The sequence below is a fragment of the Mastomys coucha genome, unplaced genomic scaffold (genome assembly GCF_008632895.1).
Source record: "Mastomys coucha isolate ucsf_1 unplaced genomic scaffold, UCSF_Mcou_1 pScaffold15, whole genome shotgun sequence".
Lineage (NCBI taxonomy): Eukaryota > Metazoa > Chordata > Mammalia > Rodentia > Muridae > Mastomys > Mastomys coucha.
Genome location: NW_022196897.1, coordinates 27,838,836 through 27,859,222, shown reverse-complemented (window position 1 = coordinate 27,859,222; position 20,387 = coordinate 27,838,836). Strand labels below are relative to the sequence as shown.

General features: G+C 38.3%; 2 pseudogenes; one reads left to right on the top strand and one right to left on the bottom strand.

Moving 5' to 3' along the window:
* Positions 1-20,387, bottom strand: part of LOC116090126 — a 1,191,078-nt pseudogene that overhangs the window by 1,010,033 nt on the left and 160,658 nt on the right.
* Positions 14,236-14,612, top strand: LOC116090128 (annotated as a pseudogene).

Below are 20,387 nucleotides of genomic sequence, written 5' to 3'. Positions count from 1 at the left end.
GGAAAGGAGAAATCATATGATATGTAAATAAAGAAAATATCTAATAAAAAAATTTTAAAAAAGTTTTCTAATTTCACAAATCTCTATTGTCTTCCTTTCTGGATTCTAACCTTTCTGTCACTACTATATTCATTATTTTTATTTTTCTCCAGTAGCAACCTACAAGATAAAGTCAGTGAATTTTTCATTGAATCTTGTGTGAAACAGATAGCCACATCTAAGACAGAGAGAGAGGAAGACATGTTAGTGAAGTTTGAACAGTAGTTCATGGTACTTGAAGCAGACATTTTGTTGGCAACTGGAGTTTTTGAGAATTGCATTATAAATACTTGGGAGTTATTTTAAAGCAGCTGTGCCATTCTTGGAGGCTATCTGCAATAACTACAACCTCTGCTGCGAGGGCCACCCAGAGCTAGCAGAAGAGAACCTTAGGGAAGATGCTTTATAAAACAAATCGGAAGACTGCTTCTGTAAGATTCGAAGGCAAAAAAAAAAAAAAAAATCTGTCACTCCCATTGAACACTCAAGTCAGTGGGATATGTCAGTTAAATTGATTGTTCCAGTGAGAAGCCTGAATGTTTCACACAACAGTTAAATCAGCTGGAATGAGACTGACAATATTCACAGGACAGATGCTGTAAGTGAAGTGGGGAGAGGAAGCAATTATATGGGTGGTTCAGATTTGTAAGTGGTTTGTGTGAACTATTTGCTTAACTGGGTTAATGTCCTTGCTTAGTTATGTGTATAAAGACACAGGGTCTTGTTGAGGGGAGTGAGAACAAGTCAGAAAGTCATGGCTTCAGTGGTTATAGGAACCAACAAACGGAAGAAATGAAATGAACAGACCTCCACACACTGTTATGAAAAGCAAACAGACCAAACAGAATGGTTTAAGTTGAAAAAGGGTTGGTAGGGTAGAGTGGAAAATCTGCTTTCACCACCTCCCATTCTGTCTGGAGTATTTCTCTGACTATGGAAAGATAGGGAAGTCAGTGTAACCTTCAAATTAACAAAATTATTATTTACTAAAGATTTCCTTTAATTTTAATAAGTTTTAAAAATAATGCTTAGAGAATAGTACAGTAAGTATGTATACATAATGTTATTCTTAAGTAGTAGTGATTATCTGTTCTGTTTGCCTATCCCGTCATGCATCATTTATCTATTGAGCATTTGTCTTAGTCAGGGTTTCTAATGCTCCAACAAAACACTGCAACCAAAAAGCAAATTGAAGAAGAAAGGGTGTATTTGGTTTACACTTTACTATCTCAACTCTTCATCAAAGGAAATCAGGACAGGAACTCAAGCAGGTCAGGAACATGCAGGCAATGGCTGAGGTAGAAGCAAAAGAGAGTGTGGCTTACTGTATGCTTGCTTCCCATGGTTTGTTCGTTTGTTCAGCTGCTTTCTTATAGAATCCAGGACCAACAGTGAAGGGATAGCAGCACTAACCATGAGCTAGGTCCTCCCACAACAATCACTAATTAAGAAAATACTTTAGAGCTGGATCTTATGGAGGCATTGCATCAATTGAGTCTCCCTCCTTTCTGATGAGTCTAACATGTGACGTAAATCCAGACAATACAGCATACTATATCAATCTAACTACTTCCCCCTTTGCTATATCTTGAACAATCAAACAGCCATTTGAGAGAAGTTTTATTTATAAGAAAAGGAGACAAGTCAAACAGTAAAATAATTCTCAGAGTGATTTGGTATTTTCTAAATAACTCTATTGTCAATTATGTATCTAATACTACCCCTCAACCATTCCTCCCCCATAATCTCAAACACTCTCATACAGAATCTATTCTCTAATTAGTATACAGCTTAAATGCACATTTAACTGAGTTCAAATGTCTAATCTTTACATTTCAACAAACTTGAAAGATGAATTTCTGTTGAAAACCCCATTCTACCCTAACCAGTTGTTTCACTTACATTCTGTATCTTATATCCTTTTCCTGTAATATAAAGAGCATGCCTAAAATTGGAAATTTTATGTAGATTAAGGGAGAATCTTGAAAGGCAACATATGATGACCTATCAAGACACAAGATGAGATTACTGATATTACTGATGCTATGTTGTTTTTGTTTTTGCCATCTTTCTCTTGCACTGATTCAAAGTTTGCACAGTCATCTGTGACATGTATAGGGTTGTGGGTCCAGTGTCTGCTCAGCCACGGGTCAGTGCTGTTTGGGGAGGCAGGATGTGGGGAGTTTGACTGCTCTTACTCCATGATGCCGCCCCTGGATGGGTGTGGGCTGTAACCAAGGCACTACTCCAGGGCTGGGGAAGTACAGTCTGATGTCTGAGAAAGCTGGAGCTGGTTTGGAAGTCCCAGGCCCTGCAACAAGACTAGGGCCATGGGGTTCTCAGACCCTCAGACAGCCAAGTGCCACTAGGAGTCGCAGAATAGCAGAGAACAGAGTGGAGGACTGTGGGCTGTGTGTAGCCAAAGGCAGGGGCTGCGGAGGGTTGGGGGACGATGAGGAGCTCTGCCTAGTTCCACAAGGACAGTCCTTGGCTTGATGGGAGGCAGACTTGGTGGACGTTATGGCTGGGAGTGCAGAAAGGCCTTATACTAGAGATTAGATAGGAGCTCTGTAGGCAAAGGCCTTCTCCATGGCTCCCCACAGTGGATCCCGAAGAAAAGAGTCAGTCTGTGGTTTTAAGGCATTTATTTTCATAGTGGAAAGTGAATGTGTAAAATTATACCCCACTTCGAAGGGTAGACCTGAGATTAAACACCTTTTGCAGGGAGGAATGTCTGGGAAGGGAAGCTTATTAACTATGCCCTCCAGGCCTCTAGGTACCTTATTATCATGGAGATCTGCCTTTTGAGCCTGTGTGACCACAGGTCATGTCTATTTTCCTATTGTCTTGGTCTGAGATGTTAGTGATGCCTCATCTACTTGTTGAAGGGCTTGGAGCATTGCCCTTATGTGATTGATAGCCACAAATCTATGGGGGGACTTTCACTATGTGACAGAGGTCTGATGCCAGGAGCAAGTGAAACTCCTACCATCCTGTCAGGGTCTCCAGGGCCACAAAGCCTTTAGCTCAACTGAGAACCATGCTACCTCTGATGCCCCACTATCCCACAATATGTGCACTATTTCCAGCACACTTCAACTACATAAAGATTCCTTCTGCCCGGGAGCTAATTCCTTTTACTTGGGACTTTGAAAACTATCTATCTTTCAAAGTTATCAACACTTTTGCAATATAGATTCTTTGATTTCCCTAGTACAAAGAGATTACATTGTGTCTCTATTTTTAATATGGCAGAAAATCACAGTCGTACTAATTCTCCCAGTGATGGTTTAACATATTTTAGCATCATGTATTTCACAATGTTATCATGCTATCAATATATAACTAATAGCTAATATTCAATATAGTGATAGCTAAGTAGCAGGAAAAAAACTAACTTTATAATGTATAATAGATTATGCATTATTTATATAAACTTGATTAGCCTCATTTTGGAGGTAAGAAAATTAATGCTTTGAATGATAAGGTCACCCGCCTATGACTCCTATGTGAGTAATAAAAATGATCTGTGTTATGATTCAGAAAACTTTCCTTCAAACAATCTCATTTTACATTGTTGTTATTTTTGAACATCTCATTTAGGAATCTTTATAGATTTTAGTTGATTCAATAAATTAAAACAGTTTGGGGTCATATCTCCCATGCCTGGATACAGTAGGTTTTAGGTATTTATCATTTGACATTATTTATTGCCCAACACATATTAGCACATCTAGGATACCTTCTTGTTTTTCTACTGCTGAGAAAATTAGATCAGACAAATGTTTAGTAGAACAATGTCAAACTGAGTGAGGCTAGGAATGGAAAAAAATCTGCCTCGTTTGATAAAACTGAATATGTAGCTCTAATAAGTCCCAACTGTGTGCATTGCATTACAATATTTACTTTGATTTGCTGGTCAGAATTCTAATATAAGAATATTTTGGCAATGACTATAAATTAATGTGCACTATTACCATAAGGTATTTGATAACAGGAGAGATAGTAGCTGTATGAAAGTTAAAAATATACTAAAGCGGCAGGTGATATATATGTTATGGAGTCTGAATCAGAGATTCAAATGGATATAAGGAAGGAGTGCCATGAATAGAAGAGGGCCTGAAGGTGTACCCTCAGGGTATACCATGCTGGACAGGATAAGAAGAGCCCATGGGAGAAGCAAGGGCTAGTTCTCTTGACAGGTTTCAAAAGGGAACAAAACCACCTCTAAAGGCAGAATTTTATAGTTGAGGGCTACAGTACTTAAATCCATGTTTGACAGATATGTAGTACCCAGACTATTTTCAGGGTGTATTATTTGGGTGTTTCTCAAAGACAGTTGCAAAAAGCCTGTCTATCATTGTTGATCCTAATTGTAATAACGGTTCTTCCTAAGGCCAGTATTTTGAGCCTAAGTCACTATGTAAGTATTTTCCTTTCTATCATTTTGAAATATTACATTGCCTATCTCTAAAGCTAAGATCTTTTAAAATAGATATTACATGAACACAGACAATACAGTGATGCTTCTTTGAGTTTGTTAACTAGACAACACTTCTTGAAACTCCTCACTAGTTAGTCAGTGAAGAGAGAGTAGAAAGCAGCTGGTTAATAGCTATGTAACTTTCCTGAGGAACAAATAAAGATTTGCAGTTATATCCTACTAAGATACAGGGAGAGGGATTGCCTGAATGTAGGGGATGAGGGACTTGTGAATCTAAACCATGTCCCAGAAGTGGCCTTAGAGGGTGGGGCTTAGGGTTTGGACTCCCAAAATTGAAAAGTGTCCTGTGAGAAACCCTCATATATATGTGTCCCTGAGATGGGAGAAGCTCATCAGTGTTAGGGGGCTAACCATTTCTCTATGCTACCTCAGGGTGTGAAACATCAGGAAATACATACTAGAGACCATTCCAGGGGTAGTTAAAAATTCAATGGCCAAGGTGAGAGAAGGGTTAGCCAAGTGGAGGAAAGAGAACAGTCAGGCTGTTTGGAGTCTTGATTTAACAGCTCCCCATGGTTTGCTATCTTTATTTCTGCATTGTTAGGACCCCCGATCATTTTGTTCCTGTTTCTGACATTAGGCCTTTAAATTCTAAATCACTTAAAAAATACAGAGGACCAGGGCTATGAGCTGCAGCCTATCCACAATGGGTTCAAGATTGAAGCATGCTGAAAGAATAGGTGGAAATGTAAGATCCAAGTAGACAGGGACACCTCAGAAAGACACCCAGAAGCCAGGAGTTTTAAGAAGGTAGTGGAACTCTCTGGAAGGGAAAGGCTAATTAACATTCCTCAGATCACAGGGTGAGAAACAACCTGCAGGTGGGAACAAAGGGAAGTCCTTGCCACTTCATTCCCTAAAGACCAATCAGTTTAAAAAGTCACACTCTTCTACCAGTCACATTGTGTCTAATGGCTGCTGCTCTGAAAATTGTATAAAAGCTCCCTAAACAAACTGTGCAGGGTTGCCTCCTTTCCTTAGGATCTGGGATGGCCTCAGTGCACTGAAATAAAAATCCTCATGCTCTTTGCATCAAAAAAAATTAGTATAGTTATACAATTATTCCTATGCAAACTTACATTGAACATTCATTAATACATTTATGCTCCAACAAAATTTAGTTTATAGTTAGTCATAGTTTTTACTGCATTAAATTTTTCCCAGTAGTAATTGACTACTCCAAATTGTCATCAAATGTGATTTCAAAGGGAGTCTCTACAAAGTTATCTCATGTGACAATAGGTTCTCAGCTAAATGTAACAATTTATGACCACTTACCCATGTCCATGTTGGTATTTTGACTGTCTTGATGCCTTGTAAATCACAGCCAGTGTGAAGTGCAGTTCATATTCTCTTATTCTCCACAGGCTGAGTAACTGTTAGTCTCTGTGTTAATCACAATCTAGGGTAAAAGAACAAAAGAGGCTTCTCTGATAAAATTCAAGAGATGCACAAATGCACAGGTATAAACTGTACAGACTTTTGGTCTCATATTTTGTTTGAGCATTTTGCCTTATTGATCCATTTTGTATATTTTGTGGTTTATTGTAGTGTGTGTGTGTGTGTGTGTGTGTGTGTGTGTGTGTATCTATATCTGTATCTTTTTTCTTTCTCTTTGTTAGTTTTGTGATTTGTTTTGTTTTTTATTCTGGTTTGTTTGCTGTTTTATTTGTTTACCTGTTTTCTAAGCAGAAAAAAGGTGTGGACTTGGGTGGGAAGAAGATCTGAGGGAGTTAGGGGAGGGGAATCATGATCAGAATATATCATATAAATATTTTAATAATAATAATAATAATAATAATAATAATAATAATAATAATAATAATATAAGAATGTAGAGGACAGTTTAATACTATGTCCTTTGACCAGTATAAGACATAAGAGAGGTAGTTTTTTCCTAAGGCTAATGACCTAGCCAGCTTAGGTCATTTTAGCCCAGTTAATAGTATTAGACATAATTTTTGTATTGTGGAGCAAGCTTTAAATCTAATAAACAAATGATTGTGTATTCCAAAACATTCATAACACTATTGAACCAGTGGACATATTTTTCTAAGCAAGTCAGTATTTTAGCATCCAGAACACAGAACTTGGTAAAGTAAGATTGTGAAATATTTTTTTTTCTCAGTAGGGAAAGTGAAACTTCTACCACTATAAAACTACCCATTAGTTATAAAGCTTCCAGGTCAATACCAGCCTGATTTCTTTATGTTTTGACTGAAGTATATGATTTCTTTAAACATAGTTAAATAAGTGCATATATAGTGCAATATCAAATAGCCTGCAATTTTTTAGGGTCTTTGGCACATCAATGATCAACAGCACCCAAAGAAGGAATGCATACTTGGCAGTGGATTTTTTCTGACATAGCCTGTGTTGTCTGGAAGAGCATTTAAGCACCTTTAATGTATATAAATGCATATATCTTATGAAGCTTCTATTATTGTAGGTTTCCATATGGCATCTTCCAAAATATTTATTGATAATTATCCCTCCACGTACCCACTACACTGTATTCTCATTGTGCCTTTCTCTATCATTATGTCACTTTCCAACTTCATGTAACCTACATTCTAACCACTCTCATGAGAATCAATGTGAAGAGGTACATATACCTTCATTAGTTATTTGTACATTAAAATTATTCCAGTTAATTAAAAAATATTCTTTGTTGCACACAGACAAATTCAATATAAGGCTTATAAGAAATGAATAGACATTCGTAAAGGAAGTTGGTCTGAAGTTCTCTTTTTTATTGGGTCTTTGTGTGGTTTAGGTATCAGGGTAACTGTAGCTTCATAGAATGAATTGGGTAGTGTTCCTTCTGTTTCTACTTTGTGAAATAGTTTGGGAAGTATTGGTATTAGGTCTTCTTTGAAGGTCTGATAGAATTCTGCACTAAAACCATCTGGCCCTGGACATTTTTGACCTGAAGACTTTTAATGACTGCTTCTATTTCCTTAATGGTTATGAATTTCGTCTAGATTTTCTGGTTTTGTTGAGTATAGGCTTTTGTAATAGGCTCTGATGATTATTTGAATTTCCTCAGTTTCTGTTGTTATGCCTTCCTTTTCATTTCTGATTTCACTAATTTGGATACTATCTGTGTGCCCTCTAGTTAGTTTGGCTAAGGGCTTATTTATCTTGTTGATTATGTCAAAGAACCAGCTTCAAGGTTTATTGATTCTTTCTATAGTTCTCTTAGTTTCTACTTGGCTGATTTCAGCCCCGAGTTTTGCTATTTCCTGCCATCTCTTTCTCTTAGGTGTATTTGCTCTTTTTTGTTCTATAGCTTTCAAATATGCTGCTAGTGTTTGACCTCTCTAATTTCTTTATGGAGGCACTCAGAGCTAAGAGTTATCCTCTTAGCAATGCTTTCATTGAGTCCCATAAGTTTGGGGATGCCTTCATTTTTGTTAAATTCTAAAAAGTATTTAATTTCTTTATTTCTTCCCTGACCAAGTTATCATTGAGTAGAGAGTTGTTCAGCTTTCATGTACACATGATACAACCAACAAACCATATGGAGCCTAAGAAGAAGGAAGACCTTAAAGCATGAGCTATTGGAGTTCTGTTTAGAATATTTCCCCCTGTGCCAATGATGTCAAGACTCTTCCCTGCTTTCTCTTCTATTAGATTCAGTGTATCTGGTTTTATGTTGAGGTCCTTGATCCACTTGGACTTGAGCTTTATACAAGGTGACAAATATGGGTCTATTTTCATTCTTCTTCATACAGACAGCCAGTTAGACCAGCACTATTTATTGAAGATGCTTTCTTTTTTCCCTTGTATATTTTTGGCATCTTTATCAATGATCAAGTAACTGTAAGTGTGTGATTATATTTCTGAGTCTTCAATTTTATTCCATTGATCAATGTGTCTGTCTCTGTACCAATACCATGCAGTTTTTATCACTATTGATCTATAGTCTGAAAGAATTATAGGGATGGAAATGGAGAGAAGCCAGAGGAAAAGAAGATCCAGTGACAGCCCCAAGGATCCATATCAAAGGGAGGTTCCAAGGCCTCACACTATTCCTGAGGCTATGAAGTGCCCACAAAAAGGGGACTCTGATGACTGCCCTCTGAAAGACCCAACAAACAGCTGAAAGGGTCAGAAGTAGATATTTGCACCCAACCAATGTACAGAAGTAGCTAACCCATGTTGTTGAATTCTGGAAAGCAGAAAGAAGCTGAGAAAGGAGATCCTGTAGGAGGACCAGCAGTCTCAATTAATCTGGATCCCTGAGATCTCTCAAACACTGGACCACCAACCAGGCAGCATACACCAGATGATATGAGGCCCCCAACACATATACAGAAGAGGACTGATGGGTCTCTAATCAATTAGAGATGATGCACCTAACCCTCAAGAGATTGGAGGCCCCAGGGAGTTAGAGGTCAGGTGGGTAGGGGCATCCACGTGGAGACAGCATAGGTAAGGAGGAGGTGTGGGATGTGGAGTAGTGGGAGAATAGATTGGGGGGTTGAGAATGACATATGGAGTATAAAAAATAAATTAATTTATAAAATAAAAAAAGTAGAAAAAACAAAACAACAACAACAACAACAAAAAAGGGAAGACCAAAGTGTAGATGCTTCAATCCTGCATAGAAGGGGGAACAAAATAATCACATAAGGTAGAGGAAGGAAGGGAGCTGGAGGGAGAAAGGAGGGATGATCAGGTATTGGAAAGGACAGGAGAGAAAAACAGAGGGTCAGGAAATTGATAAAAGTGTTGGGGGAAGGTGATCTGGGTGTAGCTACTAGAATATCCCAGGTTCCAGGGAAGAGAGAGGCTCCTAGGACCCAATGGAGATGACTTTAGTTGAAATACCCAACAAAGGAGATGTAGAACCTGTAGAGACTACCTCCAGTTGATAGGCAAGGCACCCAGTTGAGGGAAGGGTCACCCACACATCTCAACATTTTTAACCCAAACATGTTCCTTTCCAAAAGAAAGATGGACAAAAAATGGTACAAAGACTGAAGAAAAAGCCATCAAAGGCTGCCCCACCTAGAAATCCTGAAGACACCAAATGCAAAGACTATGGCTGATGCCAGGAAGTGTTTGCTGACAGGAGCCTGGTATTGTTGTTCCTTAAGAAATTCCACCAGCACCTAACCAATACAGATGGAGATACACCCAACCATTAGACTGAGCCCAGGGACCCCAATAGAAGACCTAGGGAAAGGACTGAAGGAGCTGAAGGGGATTGAAATCCCATTGGAAGAATGATATCCCCTAACTAGACTACTCAAAGTTACAGGGTCTAAACCACCAACCAAAAAGTATATGTGGAGGATCTATGGCTCAAGATACATATGTAGCAGAAGATGGCCTTATCTTGACATCAGTGGGAGGCCCTTGGTCCTGTGAGGCTTGATGACCCAGTATAAGGGGATGTTAAAAAGGTGAGGTAGAGTGGTTGAGTGCATGGAGAAATACCCTCATAGAGGCAAAGGGGAGTGGGGAGATAGGAGTTGGGATGGGGGTCTATTGAGGGATAATCAGGAAGGGGGATATCATTTGAAATGTAAAGGAATAAAATGATTAATAAAATAAATTAAATTGAGAAAAAAATGGATAGTCCAGACTACAGGATATAAAGTTCTTAAAATCAATATAGTTCTCAAAACCTACATCTATAAATAAATATAATAGTTTCTAAAACTGTATTCTTGATTATTATCAGCAAAAACAAAATTTATTACAGATTATCAAAATTACTTTTAACAATAATTTATTAAATTTGATCTCTATCCAAAATATTGAATATTTATCCATAGCAATTTACTCTCTATAAGGTGATAGCATATATAAGCCTTTTCCCCTCAGAATGTAATTGGACTGATTCTTGAATCCATTCATAAATTCATTCATTAAACTTACATTATTTGTTTGCCATTTTCCAGGAACAGCTTTGCTTTAAAAAAAAAAATTGGTCATTCAGGTCAGAACCTTTCAAACATTATTTCAGTGAAGTTATTTCACAGAATAAATTTGTCCATAGCTATCTGCTGAAGAGTGTTTGCCAGTAATATCAGTGCTTATCACGTTAGTGCCTAAACTTTCTTATCACCTCACCAATATCTGATAGTCAGTAATGATGCCATGACCTTTCTTTGCTAAGATTTCCTAAGGCCCATTGCTGAAATCAACTGCAGCCTTGAATACACCTTTACTGGAAGCAGAAAGCAACTTAGAAACACATCTAAGCCATTGGAGCCTTGAAAGAGAAAATAACTTGAAAATAGAGGTCAAAGAATGAGAAAAGCATGTCAGAGTTGCAAAAGATGTAGTCGACTTGTGTCTCTTTAAGACCTGACCCCTGGTTGGATACATTTTTTGAGATATAGGATATCCTTACTGGATCTCTAAAAACCGAGGGGGCATTTTCCAAATAATGTTTTCACAGAAATTTACTAAAAGACAAGATTTAATATTAGAAGTGGAAGTGTGCTGCTACTATTATGTGCAATATATGCAAATCCTGCTCATACACACAAAAAGAAATTTCCAGCTATTAATGTGGTCTATTCATTCCACAAGAATGCAGTAGGAAATCATCCTTTCTCAAAATTTTGATTACGTCAGAACAGATGACTGGTTTAATTACGGACATCTTGGTCTTCCTCCTCAGTTTCCTGATTCAGTAGGTATGAATAAGAGAATGTGTCTTTAACAAGTTCACAAGTCTTCCTTGTGCTGATGATTCAGAAAGACCTCCTAGAGACCTATTGGAGCAAAGTAACACATAGAGTTTATTAGAATGTGTCTCCAGCCATAAAGTAAAAATTAACTCGGAAAACTTAGATCATTCTCTTTAAAGCTTGGAAGACATAGAATATGTAGAATTTTTTTCTATCTTTCAGCTATTGACAATGTTAACCTTAAAAGGCCAAAGAGATCTCAAAACAAAATTAATATTATAACACCTAATGGCAAGATATTTGTCAGAATAATAAAAATATTTCATTCATAAATATTTTATACATTATTTTATATAGTATCACACCATAAAGTGCTTAATTCATTTTGATTCTGATTTGCATGATAATACAATGAGAGTGTATTGACCAACTATAAAATATGAAAGGAGGTCCAATGACCAGCCCAACTTTAAATCTATCTCAAGGGAGGGCACCAAGGCCTGCCACTATTACAGATGCTATCTTGTACCTACAAATGAGACTCTGGTATGGCTGTCCTCTGAGAGGCCCTACCCAGCTGCCTGAGACAGAAGTAGATACTTATGCCCAACCCAGCCCAACCATTGAACTGAAGTCAGGAACCCCTGTGGTTGAATTAGGGGAAGAATTGAAGAATCTGAAGAGGAGAGCAACCACATAGGAAGACCAACAGTCCCAACTTACCCAGACCCCAGGGAGCTCCCGGAGAGGTCAACCAACTCAGGTCATCTGAGGACCTGGCACAAAACTTCTGCCTACTTGGAACCTTCCTGGCTTGAGGGCTGATTCTTCAGACTCTGCCTGCCTCTCATAACCACACCTCTCTGCCCATCTCCTGCTATTTGCCACGCCTCGCTTCTTGTTCCAGTTACATCCGAAGCCCCGCCTCTACAGAGACCAAAGAAGCTGCTGATTGGGCCTATATGTTGACGAACTTGGGGGAGGGGTTTTGCCTCACCTATTCTACCTGTTGGCTTGTAACAAAAAAATTATTAAATGCAAGATGGCTGGGTGATCATACCTCTTGAGCTCTGTCTAATTTTTAAGGTGCCTTCCACATGGGTAAGATTAATTATGGCTAGCCAGTTTTCTCCTGACTCCATATTTCCAGAAAACCCTTTCCTATGGTTATCACTGGACACTAACACCTATTCAGGCTTCAGAGAGGAGAAGATGAGCTTAATCCTCGAGAGACTTGAGGCTCCAGGGAAGGGAGAAGTTTGATGCGCAGGGGCAGGGAGAAACACCCTCTCTGAGGCAAGGGGGAAGAGGAATGGGATGAGCAATGCTGGGAGGAGGGACCAAGATGAGGACAATGAGTGGAATATAAATAAATAAATAAATAAATATGAGATTTAATCAATTTATCAATAATGACTATATCTTTTTTTTTCCACACATGAACAGCAGAATGGCTTCAATCTGCCCCTTACTTGCCCTCAGACCCAAGGTGTAGCTTGTTTTGTTTTCAACCCCAACTGCAAACTTTCAAGTTTGGAAGATTAACCATCTATAGTAAAATCGTAACACTTTTTACTTTTACTTAAAGTTGAGGTCAGAATTTAATCAACTAAGATATTACCTCTTCTGACATTACATACCTCTATTGTGATTTTGAGCCTAGCCTTTTAAGGCTGAGCCATCTCTCCAGCTCATATCATCACACACTTAATGCTATTTCTTAGTAGACTCATTTGCCACATATCATCAGATTTTGGTTATCTTACCTCTTTTAACTTTTGTGACAAATCTGTTCTCATCTTTATTCTTTGAGGTATCTTCCTTTTATTGGAGTCTCAGCCTCATTCTTAGTGTCTCAACACTAAAGCACATGTTTCAACAATCAGATGGCATCTAGACACGATGACATGACAGATTATTTTTCTCTATTCCACTCAGTCACTTACTACTAACATGACTGCATCAGCAGCAGTGACAGATCATCCTGATTTTTTTAATGCTAGTCATTCTCTGGTTAGCTGTTTTTCCATGATTTGTTCATGGACTCATTTTATTTTATTCCTATTCATAGTGTAGCAAGAACTAAACAAAACCTGGGGATTCATTCCATACATAGTTATCAAACCCAGACACTATTGTGGATGCCAAGAAGTGCATGCTGAAAGGAGCCTGATATGGCTGGCTCCCGAGAGGCCTTGCCAGAGCCTTACAAATACAGAGGCAAATTTTCACAGCCAACCATTGGACTGAGCATGGGGTCCTCAATAGTGGAGTTAGAGAAAGGTCTGGAAGGAGCTAAAGGAGTTTGCAGTCCCATAAGAAGAACAACAATATCAACCAACCAGACCCCTCAGAACTCCCAGGGACTAAGCCATCAACAAAGAAGTACACATGGCACCAGTTGCATATATAGCAGAGGATGCATCAATGGGAGGAGAGGTCCTTGGTCCTATGAAAGCTTGATAATTGTTCCAGTATAGAGGAATCAAGGGCAGGGAGGTAGGAGTGGGTGGATGGGTGGAAGAACAACCTCACAGAAGCAAAGTGAGGGAGGACATTTCTGTTTCTTTAATCACAGCAAATAGACAACCTCAAACTGACTGAAATTCAAAAGAATTCTGACACACAAATATTTTATGCTTTAGATGTATTCCCTTGGGAATGTTATATGTGTAATAATTTCCCTCAGTATGTTTCCTTTCTAAAACCTACAGAACACAATCATGCCTACTTCATGCCGTGTCATTTATAGAATATGTATAGTATTCTATATGCTTACATTATATCCACACAGTGTCTGGAACAGATATACATCTGTACACCTATGAGCTATATAATATACATATAAGTTATAATATGCAGCATTATATAATATATGTGATAAAGTGATGAGCTCAGAATATGACAAATACATGCCACATTGTCTAAAGATTATGTAAAAGGCTCCGTTCTCCCTTGACTTCTGACCCACCAGCAACCCTCGTTCGGTCCCAGTGGGTAGGAAAGTGGCACCTGTCCTCCTAAAGTAGAGTGTCTGTCATGGCCAAGTACCTGGACCAGATCTCTGTGATGGGTGTGCAGGTGGTGAGTACAGCCTTTGCCAGGACCCTAAGGCAGGAGTTTGAGCAAGCCAGGCAGCTGCTGATGCTCGAGGTCGTGCTGGGCACCAATCTGTAGCTGCATCCAAGCTCTCTAGCCTCAATTTCCAGGAAGCCCAACAGATTCTAAATATCTTCAAGTTAAGCCCTGAAGAGGTCCAGAAGAATTATGAACACCTATTTAAGGTGAAGGATCAATCCGTGGGTGAATCTTTCTACCTGCAGTCAAAGGTTGTCTGTGCAAAGGAGCACCAACATGAGGAACTCTGAATACAAGCCCAGGAAGACAGAGATAAAGGACAGATGCCCAAAACATGACTGCTTGGCTCTCCACACCCCATCCATTGCCTCATAATTTTTAGCCTGGTAATAAATGTCTTTCTGTGTTAAAAAGAAAAAAAGATTACATAAAAGAATTTGAAAAGGTACCATCAAGAAAAGATTTCAACCTGTTCATTATCCTCTAGTCACAAAGAATAAATTTCCTCTATCAAAGTTACCCCTTCTTTATATGAGAACAACCTTTATTCCTGGATATGGATGCAGCATGAAAGAAGTCTGCATGAACTATCCTTTATTTAATACTTTATACTAATTTCTTTTACATATTTACCTTGTCACAATTTATCACCAACTCTAGAATGCATAATCGGTTAAAATAGCATTTTACCTCACAAACTTAATCGTCTCTTTTTATGTTAAAATGAAATAGTTAAAGATACTTGGAAGTAAGCTAGAGATCTACACTCCATGTTATACATCTCTACCACAATCTTCCCTGCACAGAAACTGATACCCTGACACTACTCCAAACCAAGTAATCTGGATCTATAAAGATGAGGCCACAATGCCATCTTTCCTTGTCTTTTAAAAAATTATTATGAGAAGATTGCCCTGCTTCATTGAAAATCAAGAAAATATATTAGGAAGTGATCATGATTTTAAGTTTGAAATTAAACCTACAACCAAAGATCATCCCAAGCAATTCCTTGTCAGTCATGTCTGTATGAATATTTGTTAGCCTCCCAATAAGTTGAGTCACAATTTAGTCAAAACACTTCATTGTTGCAAAGTTTTAGGGTTGGCTTTGTGAGTGCTAGGCATCCATAGCTGCTTGGTTTAACTGAGAATCTCAACAGCTGACTCTACATATTTCTTATCCTCTAAAAGCTTCCTTTAGATTCCAGGCAGAGCAAACTTCTTCAATGTGGAGAGATTGCTGACAGCAGAAGGAACTTGGTCATAACTCTGGAGTCCAGCTCTTCATTATAGTAGAGAAGTTAAACCAGGTAAATATCAGCCTTGCTCAGCCTGTTACCAATTCTTTATACACTTTTTCATAGGCAGGGAAGTAACAGTTCCTTGCTTTGTCCTTGGATATTCTGTAATGCATACAGCAGTAAAATTACTACTTTAGAGAAAAATCATCCTTCCAATAGTGAGAAGCACAGAAAGGTTGTTTCTGCAAGACAGCTTTGAGAGGTGGAATATACCAACAGCCTGTCAATAATTTTACTAGCCATTGAAAATTATGGCATTCCTTTGATTCATCCTCAAAATTTTGATATGCTCACTTCTTGTCAACTGCCAAAGAAAAATTTTCTTTTGGTATGAGCCATCTCAAGTGCTACGTTTTCTTCTGGATCCTGTTTAGGTGGAAGTAGGGTCAGAGTCAGTAATACTGAATTCTGTCATCATATTTGCATAAGTCCTCTGCAAAGAAATGGGCTTTCAAATAGCTTCAGTTCTACTGGACATCTTGGCTGATTTTTTTCTTCTCTTCTTTAGAATGTCCACCAGTTTCTGCTGAGAGCATTTAGAACAAACACTGTATTTAGAAGTTTTATGGGTATTTACTCATGACAATAGGATCACCACATTTCACCCTATTTTGAAGGCTTACTTCAGTCTGTCATATGAATGATTACATAATGAGATTCATAGGACTTCCTTCTTTATTCCAGGAGAACAGATCCTTCACTGTGACAGCTATCCCAAGTTCTTTCCTTCACAAAATGATTGCTCTGATTATTTAGAATGAAAAACTGTAGCATCTTACAGTGCATCCCTCACTGTGATGACAGTACGGTTCTTGTCAAACAGGTGAGTTTTAATATGCTAGGGAAAAAAATTAGCCAATCATAGCTGGTTCTTTTTCCAATAAGCAAAACATCTAAAGACATAACTGTAGTAAACAAAATTATGAATAAGAGAAATACAGGTATGTGGATAATAACTAATATATATGAATCCAAATTACTAAAGTTTTATTTCCCTTCTCACTGACTGACTGTTAGCTAAGTGGCAAGTAATACTGTACTAGCAGTAGAGATAAAGTGGAAAGAATCTTGATATAAATGACAAGAGGATTAAAACCATCTTATTGGATATTAACATAAATAGCATATAAGTGCACAATGGTTCCTTTTGCAAAAGCCAAGGAGCTAAAACAAAACAAAAACATAGAAGAACAGTTGCATTTTTACTGGTCAATATTATTTTTGTGTCATCTTTCTCATCTATGATGATCTGGTTCTCTGCATTCAGAGGATGTTACCAACCAAACTGTTTTGCTAGTGTTTATTTAGAAAATTAAAATGACACCTCTATCTTGACCTGTAATATCTATTTTCTATCTTAGTAGAGCTATCTAATTTATCTGACTAATAGTATGAATCTGTTAACACAGTGATTATAAAGAATAAACAAGTATCTGAACAGAGTATATATAAAAAGAGAGAATGTTGATCTAATTATATTCTGACTTTTAATTATAATGCACTAAAACTGAGTAAACTCATTCCAAGTCCTTCCTAGGTATCTAAGATATATTAAGCACGTTTTTAAGTTCTGCTCTAGTTGAGCAAAAATTGAACAAAATCTCTTACCTTGTAAAACTTACATTTTGAAGTAATTTCTTAAAATAAAAAAAATAATTTTTAAAAAAGTTGGAGAAAATGACCTCAAAACAATTGTTCAGGTGAAAATTATGATATTGAAAATATTATTTAAAAATCATGAATGGTAATAATATTTTAAGTTACTTTTTTCTTAGTAATTACTATGAGCCATGTTTTTCTCACATATTTGTGAGAAAATAGCCATATATATATATGGCTATTTAATATATATACATATATATATTAAAAATTACCATCCCTTGTGAAGCTAGTATGTTTACTATTCCTAGCTTAACACTGGGAATGCTAAAAGAGTTTTGGTAATTGATCGCAAGGCATACATTCTTAAGAAGTGATAAAGTGAGGATTCAAATACTTTTCAATAGCACCTTGCAATTTAAGTATGGTCCCTCAGAGACTGAAGACAAAGTCAAGAAAAGCTCTACCAGACCTTCTGAAAACTGGCTCAACATATCCATCATTTGTCCTGTGCACTGATAGGAACATTTCAGAAAGAATTTTTATGTTTGGCACAGTTTGTCATGTGTGGAGTTAGTCCATGCCAGGGACATCTTGGTTGACAAGACTGGCTGAGTACTTGTATGTGAAAGAGAGAACAGTGTGGGGTAATGAAGAGCAAGAGGCAGCTCATTATTATGAGTTCATCCAGTTTACTAGGCAGCAGTGGCAACTACTAGAAGGGGCCCTTTGGAAGACTGTACTATGTGCCATGTTAAAGAAGTCTCTAGGTCAGCAGGGTCAACTTTTAAATGGTGCAAAGAAAAGACAGGTTTGAAGGACTGCCTTAATCACTGTTCTATTGCTGAGAAGAAACAATATCATGAAGGAAAATCTTACAAAAAATTTTCATTGGTGCTTGCTTACAGTTTCAGAGGACCCAGCTATACCACTCCTGGGTATATATGCAGAAGAAGCTCCATCATGTAATAAGGACACATGTTCCACTATGTCCATAATAGCCTTATTTATAACAGCCAGAAACTGGAACAACCCAGATGTCCCCCAACAGAGAAATGGATACAGAAAATGAGCTACATCTACACAATGGAGTACTACTCAGCTATTAAAAACAATGAATTTATGAAATTCTTAGGGAAATAGATGGATCTGGAGAATATCATCCTGAGTGAGGTAACCCAATCACAAAGAACACACATGTTATTCACTCTCTGATAAGTGGATATTAGCCCAGAAGATCGGAATACACAAAGTACAAACCACAAACCACAAGAAACTCAAGAAGAAGGAAGACCAAAGTGTGGATGCTTCATTCCGTCTTAGGAGGGGGTACAAAATACCCATAGAAGGAGTTGTAGAGACAAAGTACGGAGCAGAGACTGAAGGAAGGGCAATCCAGAGACTGCTCCACCTGGGAATCCTTCCCATATTCAATCACCAAATCCTGATACTATTGTGGATCCCAGCAAGTGCTGGCTGACAGGAGCCTGATACAGCTGTCTCCTGAGAGGCTCTGACAGTACCTGACTAATACAGAAGTAGAGGCTCACAGGCATCCATTGAACTAAGCACAAGGTCCTCAATGAAGGAGCTAGAGAAAGGACCCAAGGAGCTGAAGGGTTTGCAGCCCCTTAGGAGGAACAAAAGTATGAACTAACTAGTACCCTTGGAGCTCCCAGGGACTAAACCACCAACCAAAGAGTACACATGGTGGGAGTCATGGCTCCAGCAGCATATATATAGCAAAGGATGACCTAGTTGGTCATCAATGGGAGGAGAGGCCCTTGCTCCTGTGAAGGTTCTATGCCCCAGTGTAGGGAAATTCCAGGGCCAAGAGGGGGTGGGTTGGTGAGCAGGGGGAAGGGGAAGAGAACAGGGTTTTTTGTTTTGTTTGGTTTGGTTTTTTGTCCCCCCCCCCATCAGAGGAAAAACTGGAAAAGGAGATATCATTTGAAATGTAAATAAAGAAAATATCTAATAAAATATTTTCATTGGTGCTTGCTTACAGTTTCAGAGGGTTCCATAATTATCACGACAAAAAGCAAACAGACATGGAGCAGTAGCTGAGAGCTTTAATGCAGTCCACAGACACAGGCATTGGACCTGGTGTGGGTTTTTGAAACCTCAAAGTCCATCGCCAATGACACACATCCTTCAATAATGCCAGACCTCTTTTTTCAAAGTCTTGAAGAAGTTTTATTTTCCTTGTGAAATGAAAAGGTGTGTGACCCTCCTCCAGCTAAGAGCTGGTTCTTTCAGACCTTGCCTTGTCACAAATAGCCACGCCTTTCTATAAGCTCCTGCAGATAGCCACACTAGCCATGTGTCTCTCCAACCTCCTGCTAATAGCCACGCCTCTCTCCAAGTTCCTGTTACACTAGAAGTCCCGCCTCCAGAGACTGAAGATGAAGATGCTGATTGGGCCATAAGTGGCTGACAGAGTGGGGGAGGGTTTTTTTCTCTACCTACCGGCTTGTAACAAACAGAGTTCAGTAATGATGGAGAACTGAAAGCACACCATGCCTTGGTCTCATTTTTTAACCCCTTCCCGCATTCCGGTTCCCTTAATTTTTCACAGGCTCTAACTCCCATTCCAGAAGACCGTTTGTGTGTGGCTGCAGGTAGCCACAAAGGTGCAAGATATTTCTCTTCCTTTCTCTATTCCTCTCCTTCCTTTTAGCCTTATTCTTGAGGCTCCAGGAAATGAAGACCATGAAGTATATTAACAACAATCCATATTAATGAAATCAAACATAATTTTTAGATAACCTGGAGTAGTGGAGAAAATTCAAGTTTGAGTTCTGATCACAACTTTAATCTTTCCCCATTCAATTTTTTTCACAAGATAATATTTTTATTTTGGAATCAATATTTGTAAATTTCACACAATACACCCTGATCACAATCACTTCCCTTTTTTCCCAGGATCACTCCCAGCCTTTTTGTACACCCCCCCAAAAAGAAAAAATACATCAAGTCCAATTTGTGTTGCCCATATACTTATAGGAGCATGGTCAAACTCCCAGTGGCCTGCCATTAAAGATAACTGAGTCCTTCCCCCCCACCCCCTTTGCCAGAAGCCATCAACTGTTAACAAATACACTTCAGCAACCTTATAACATATTTAAGGGTGCAAAGATGACCAGTGTTCCACATGCAGTATTATATTATATCTTCATAGTGTACTACATTACAGAAAATATTTGAAAATCAT